Here is a 7,337-nt window from a genome sequence, read left to right on the forward strand (position 1 = left end):
TTTTAAAAAAAATCTAGACAGAGAATTTGGACTTTAGAGGTCACCAAGAACAAACACTTCATTTTGAAAATGAAAAAACTGAGAGTCAGGAAGGTTAGATAATTTCTCCTGGGCCATACAGGAGTAAGTATCTAGTAAATATCTGGATTCAAACCCAGTTCTTCCTGACTTCAAGTCCAGCACTCTATCCACAATCTTTATTTTATTAGTTTATTAGTCTCTCCACTTATCTTTATTAGTTTTTACTTTATTAGGTTATAACCATACTTCTAGCCTGTCTGGATCTTTTGGGATCCCAACATCATTATCATCTGTGTTAAATATCTCTTTCAGTTTTGTAATATTTGCAAACCTGATAAACATGCCAGCTTTATCTTTAACTAAGTCACCAATAAAATGTTCACTAGTATAACACCAAGCAAATAGCCCTGGAATACTCTATGGACACAGCCTTCTGATCTAGGTGGACATTGATCCATTAATCACTATTCTTTGGGAATGTTCATTCAAGCTACTTGGTGTCTTTCATCTACTGATTCACTCATTCAGCAAATATGTATTAAGACCCTATCAGAGCATAGCATTGTTCTAGATTATGAAGTAGAAATAGGGGTGCTTTGGAGCCGGCTTTTAGGAGAGCAGATTCTTAAACTTTCAGAATATTTATACCTTAGAAATCGGTAAATGCTACAAATCAGGGCTTGATTTATTTTGTTAGTTGTCTAGACTTAAGGAAGTGATGACTGAAATGTTGATATTACAGATTAAACTTAAATTTGCACCAGGAATACTTGTTCCCCTGGAAAGCTGGTTGTTAAACATTTATCAGCCTGCCACTGTGTGGCAACAAAGTTTAGCTAAACTTTTCTTCGGCATTTGAACCACTTCCAAGTGGGAAACTGACAACTAAAAAAGTTAAGACTGTAGACCAGGTCTTTTAGTCCATTCAATTTACTTTAAAGTTATTTACTTACAGAGAAGCACAGGAATGTAAAAGATAAAGTGTTATACTTTGAGTTAGGGAAGACCTGAGTTAAAATCTAGTTTATTATATTTTCTAGCCATATAACCAGGGGCAAGTCACTTGACTTCTGCCAACCTCAAGGAGCTCTCTAAAACAACATTACTAAACTGGGGAACATGAACTTCTAAAAATGATTTATAATCACATATAATAGAAAGGGAAATTCCTGTCCAAATAACCAGAAATTGCATAGAATATCTGGGAATCAATCTACCTGTGTGCATAGAAGAGCTGAATAAATTCAATTACAAAATGTTTCTTAGAGAAATTAACAACTGAAATAGCCGGGGGAACATTTAAAACTTATGATTGGGACTTTCAGTAAATAAAAATGGCAATACTGACAAAGTTAATGTATACTTTTATGCCATATCAATCAAATTATCAAAGGTATACTTTATAGAACTTGATAAAATAATAACAAAATGCAATTGGAAAAACAAAAGATCTAGAATATCAAGGTAAATGATAAAAATAAATAGAGACAAAGGGGGAGCAGAAATTTCAGATCTCAAAATATACTATAAAGCAACAATCATCCACACCATCAGGTATTATTTTAAAAATAAAGAGATATCTGAAACAGAGTAGAGAAAGGAGAAAACAGATAAAAGTGAACTAAATAACCCAGAGACCAGTAAAATGGAAAACATTAATTGCTTAGGAGAAAAAAAAACTCGGTTTTTTTTTTTTTAAACTGCTGGGAAAACTGGAAGGTAGTCTGGCAGAAATTAGGCTGAGACCAACACCTACCACATTCCACAACACCTTCTAAATTGATATGGGACTGAATATTAAAGATCAGGTTATTAAAAAAAATTAGAAGAGAAGCAGATCATATAATTCTCACAGTCATAGATAGGAGATGTATCCTTAACTAAACAAGAGATAGAAGAAATTATAAAAGATAAAAAGACGATTTTAATAACATGAAACTGAAAAGCAATACACATTGAACAGGTAGGGGAAAGGTTGAAAGGGGAAAAAAATCATGTTTCAGATTTCTCTGATCCAAGACATATAAATTATTATATAAGTAAATTATATATATGGATGCATTCATATATGTGTATGTATATGTGTGTGTGTTGTTTTTCATTCATTTTATTCATGTCTAACTCTTTTTTTCTAATTTATTCATTTTTAGTTTTCAACATTCATTTCTGCAAGATTTTGAATTCCATCCCATCCCACTTTTTTTGAATTCTCCCCATCTCTTCACTCCTCCTACCCCCAAGACAGCATGCATTCTGATTACTTCCTTCCTTCTATCACACCCTTCTCTTCTCTTATTCCCATCCCTTCTATTTTCTTGGAGGGCAAGACAGATTTCTATACCCCATTGCCTATATATCTTATTTCACAGTTGCATGGAAAAACAATTTTTAACATTCGTTTTTAAAACTTTGAGTTCCAACTTCTCTCCCTTTCTCCCTCCCCACCCATCCCCACTGAGGAGGCAAGCAATTCAATATATGTTATACGTGTGTAGTTATACAAAATACTTCCATAAAAGTCATGTGGTAAAAGACTATATTTCTCTCCATCATATCCTGCCCCCCCATCTATTCTATTCTCTCTTTTGACCCTACCCTTCTCATAAGTGTTTACTTCTAATTATGTCCTCTTCCCATTTGCCCTCCCTTCTATCATCCCCCCAAGCCCCGCTTATCCCCTTCTCCTCTACTTTTCTGTAGTATAAGATAAATTTTCATAGCAAATTGAGAATGCATGTTATTCCCTCCTTAAGTCAAATGTGATGGGAGTAAAGTTCACTTTTCCCTCTCACCTTGCCTCTCGTCCCTTCCATTGAAAAAGTTTTCTCTTGCCCCTTTTATGTGAAAGATAATTTACCTCATTCTATTTTTTCCTTTCTCCTCCCAATATATTCCTTTCTCATCCCTTAATTTTACTTTTTTAGATACCATCCTTTTCTTTTCAACTCACCCTGTGCCCTCTCTCTATATGTATATAGTCCCTCCAACTACCCTAGTACTGAGAAAAGTCTCAAGAGTTACAAATATTATCTTTTCATGTAGGAATGTGAACAGTTCAGCTTTACAAAGTCTTTTATGATTTCTCTTTCCTGTTTACCTTTTCATGCTTCTCTTGATTCTTGTGTTTGAAAATAAAATTTTCTATTCAGCTCTGGTCTTTTCTTCAAGAATGCTTGAAAGTCCTCTATTTCATTGAATGACCATTTTCCCCTTGAAGCATTATGCTCAGTTTTTCTGGGTAGGTGATTCTTGGTTTTAATCTTATTTCCTTTGACTTCTGGAACATCATATTCCAAGGCCTTTGCTCCCTTAATGCAGAAGCTGCTAGAAACTGTGTTATCCTGATTATATTTCTACAATACTCAAATTGTTTCCTTCTGGCTATTTGCAGTATTTTCTCCTTGAGTTGGGAGCTCTGGAATTTGGCTACAAAATTCCTAGGAGGTTTCCTTTGGGGATCTCTTTCAGGAAGCAATCAGTTGATTCTTTCAATATTTATTTTATCCTCTAGTTTTAGAATATCAGGACAATTTTCCTTGATAATTTCTTGAAAGATGATGTTGAGGTTCTTTTTTTGATCATGGCTTTCAGGTAGTCCCATAATTTTTAAATTGTCTCTCCTGGATCTGTTTTCTAGATCAGTTGTTTTTTCAATGAGATATTTCACATTGTCTGCTATTTTTTCATTCCTTTGGTTTTGTTTTATAATTCCTTGATTTTTCATAAAGCCATTAGCTTCCATCTGCTCCATTCTAATCATTTGGAAATTATTTTCTTCACTGAGCTTTTGGACCTCTTTTTCCATCTGGCTAATTCTGCTTTTTAGGACATTCTTCTCTTCATTGGCTTTTTGGATCTCTTTTGTCATTTGGGTTAGTCTATTTTTTTCAGTGCTATTTTCTTCAGCATTTTTGGTGTTTCTCTTCCCAATTTTTGCTCCACTTCTCTTACTTGATTTTCAAAATCCTTTTTGAGCTCTTCCATGGTGTGAGACCAATTCATATTTTTCTTGGGAGTCTTTGGATAGATGAACTTTGACTTTGTTGTTTTCTGTTTATATGTTTTGATCTTCCTTGTCACCAAAGTAAGGTTCTATAGTCTGATTCTTTTCTTGGTTTTTGTTCATTTCCCCAGCCATTTGCTTGACTTCTGAGCTCTTTGTCAAGGCAGATCTCTACTTCCAGTGGGGGTAGGGAGTTGTACTGTCAGTCCTTTGATTCCCCCACAACCTGTGGGCCAAGAACTCCAGAAACAGTGGCTGCAGCTGCCCCTGATACTGCTGTGGCTTCTCAGGTTTCCTCCACCCGCTTCCCCCTCTGCTGCCCTGGGACTGGGGCTGGACCACTCCACTCTCCCACACTGGTATCACAGGCTTTTTCCACTGACCTCTTGGTGACCTTACAGGTTGTCTTGGACTGGAGATTTACTTCACTCCATCATTCTGTGGATTCTGCAGCTCCAGAATTTGTTTAGAGTCATTTTTACAGGTATTTGACTGGGCTTAGGGGTAGCTCTCTAGAAAGTGAGTGTTGTTACTCCACCATCTTGACTCTGCCCCTTTATCCATGTCCAACTCTTTATGACCCCATTTTGGAATTTTCTTGACAAAGATACTAGAGTGATTTACCATATCCTTCTCTGGCTCATTTTATAGATGTGAGGTAAACAAAATTTTAAATGACTTTCCCAGGGTCACACAGCTAGTAAATGTCTGAAGCTGGATTTGAACTCCTGAAGATGAGACTTTCAGATTCCAAGCCCAGTGTTCTAGTGACTCAGCCAGCTCATTGACCAGTAGATAAATAGTTTTTAAAAAGTGAACAAAATAATTCTCAAAAGAATAATTGAAAAATATTCACAACTACATGAAAAATGCTCCAAAACACATAAGAGAAACCCAAACCAAAACACCCCTGAGTTTTTGCCTCACACTCTGCATATTGGTAAAAAAGGACAAAAGATGAAAATGGTCAATGTTGGAGGCGTTGTGAGAACCTAGGCACACTGATGCATTGTTTGAAGAGCTGTTAATTGGTACAATCATTTTGAAAAGCAATTTGAATTATGAAAATAAAGGGACTAAAATATACATATTCTTTGACCCTGAGATTCCATTACTGGGCTTTTAGCTCCAGAAGGCTATTAATAGGAAGAAAGTCCCCATATATACTAAACATTAAAATATTTATATACTGTTACTTTTTGTGACAGTAAAGAATTGGAAACAAAGTAGATGTCCATCAATTGGAGAACAGGTAAACAACTTCTGGCATACAAATATCATGGGATGTTATTATGCCGTAAGAAATGATGAGTGTGATGAATGCAGATAAGCATGAAAATATCTACACGAAATGATGCAGAGGGAAGTAAACAGAGTCAAGAAAACAAAATACACAATGTTTAAAACAGTGTGAAAGCAAGAACAACCACACAACCAAAATAAATCAAAAGTGAATGCTGCATAATTATAAATAATAAACACAGCTTGAAAGAAGTGGTATGAAAGAACCCTCCCAACTCATCCCTTTTTCAGAGATGGGAGGTTGACACACGTTGAATATTGTACATATTTTCATATTTTTTGATCAATTATCCTATTTTTTCTTCATTTTTTCCTTTCTTTATCTTAAAAAATACAATCTGACATATGAGATGACTCTCTAGGAAGGAAAGGATACTGGGAGGAGTTATAGTGACATGAAAAACAAAAGACATTAATAAAAACTTAAGAAGAGACAGAAGGAATAGAAAGCCTGCTGCAAAGTCAAGAAAACCTCTGGTACAAACTAGCTTGTATGACCATGGAAATTTGCCTAGATTCTCAATGCCCCAGACAACTCTATAAGACAGTTATAGATGAATTGTCAGTCTTCATCAGTAGAGAGGATTTTCATACCAGCAGTTCCCAACACCAGTGAAATTGCAGTACTATATACTCAAGAAATGTTGTTATGATTAGTAAAATAGGAACAATTTTAAAGTGTTACTGAACTCCTAGCAGCTTTTTGTTACCATGCATTTTTTCAATTATCAGCAGTGAAGTTTCTGTCATGCTGCAGGATGAGCAAGAAGATATAAGGGAGAGATGAATCTGAAAAAGGAATGTTGCTATTTCTGTTGCTGACTTTGTTTATTTGTTTTTTAAGTTTTACTACCTTGCCTAGAATATTGTTAACTATTTTATGCCAATAAATCCTATCTTGAAAGTTTTGGTGGAAGGCTACTTATAGGCATATATACATATATATATGTGTGTGTATTTTATGTGTATATATATATATGTGTGTGTGTGTGTGTGTGTGTGTGTGTGTGTGTGTGTGCATTTATATCTACTTATCTATATACATGTTGTTACCCCAGATAGAAGGTAAGCTCCTTGAGAACAGGCACTGACTTTTTTCTTGAATCCTCAGCATTTAGTACAGTACGTGCATGACATTCAGTAGTTGCTCAATATATGCGTGTTGATTAATTAATCCACAATAATACTTTGATAGTCTATGATTTCATTTATGGGGATACTCCCTCTAATGATGCAATTTGCAATCCATCCATCTTTATTCATCCTGCTCAAGGCTTGTGCACTTCCTTCCTAAAAGCCCTACTCAAGGGGTTTACTCAACCTGCTGGGCTTCCTTCTAAAGCTCTTAACATTTTGTATGTACCAATGGAGCACATGGACTGTACTCTCTATCAATTACTCCTCACTCTTGCGATATGACTAATCTACTTCCTTTCCTAGTTATGTATTGCTGCAATGAAACTCTTCACGACTCTTTCTCCAACACAGTTCTTCATTATGATTGTGTTGCTGCCTAATCATCTCACCTGTGCACCTCTCCATTCTCCTCCACAAGCTAAGGCTTAAGGAAAAGAAGAATTCTCAAAGGCAGAGAAGGGGAAATGTATTCTGGGAAAGGGGAATGGCTTTGATATTCTGGAGAATGTCCTTTGCTGGTCCTCAAATCACAGGAGGATATAAGTAAGAATATATATTTAGACTAGGGCTGGTATACAATAGCAAAATAGATGATTGAAATGTGAAAAATTCAGTCTGATACTTTAAAAAAAAATCTATTCATCAGCCAAAAGGACTTAGGCAAGACTTTACCTCTCTGGATCTCTATTTCCTCTTTTGTAAAATGGGGGGGGGGGGGGGGGGCAGGTTAGCTAAAGGTTCAAACCTGAGGTTCTTCCCAGCTCCCAATCTATAATTCTACAAACTCATTAGTAATTTCTCTAATTCTATCCTGTAAAGCATAGTCCAAGGCTATTTTTGAAAGATTCCCCAGAGCTCATTAATTTGCAGCATT

This window comes from Notamacropus eugenii, chromosome 5 (assembly GCF_028372415.1).
Source record: "Notamacropus eugenii isolate mMacEug1 chromosome 5, mMacEug1.pri_v2, whole genome shotgun sequence".
NCBI classification, from domain to species: Eukaryota; Metazoa; Chordata; class Mammalia; order Diprotodontia; family Macropodidae; genus Notamacropus; species Notamacropus eugenii.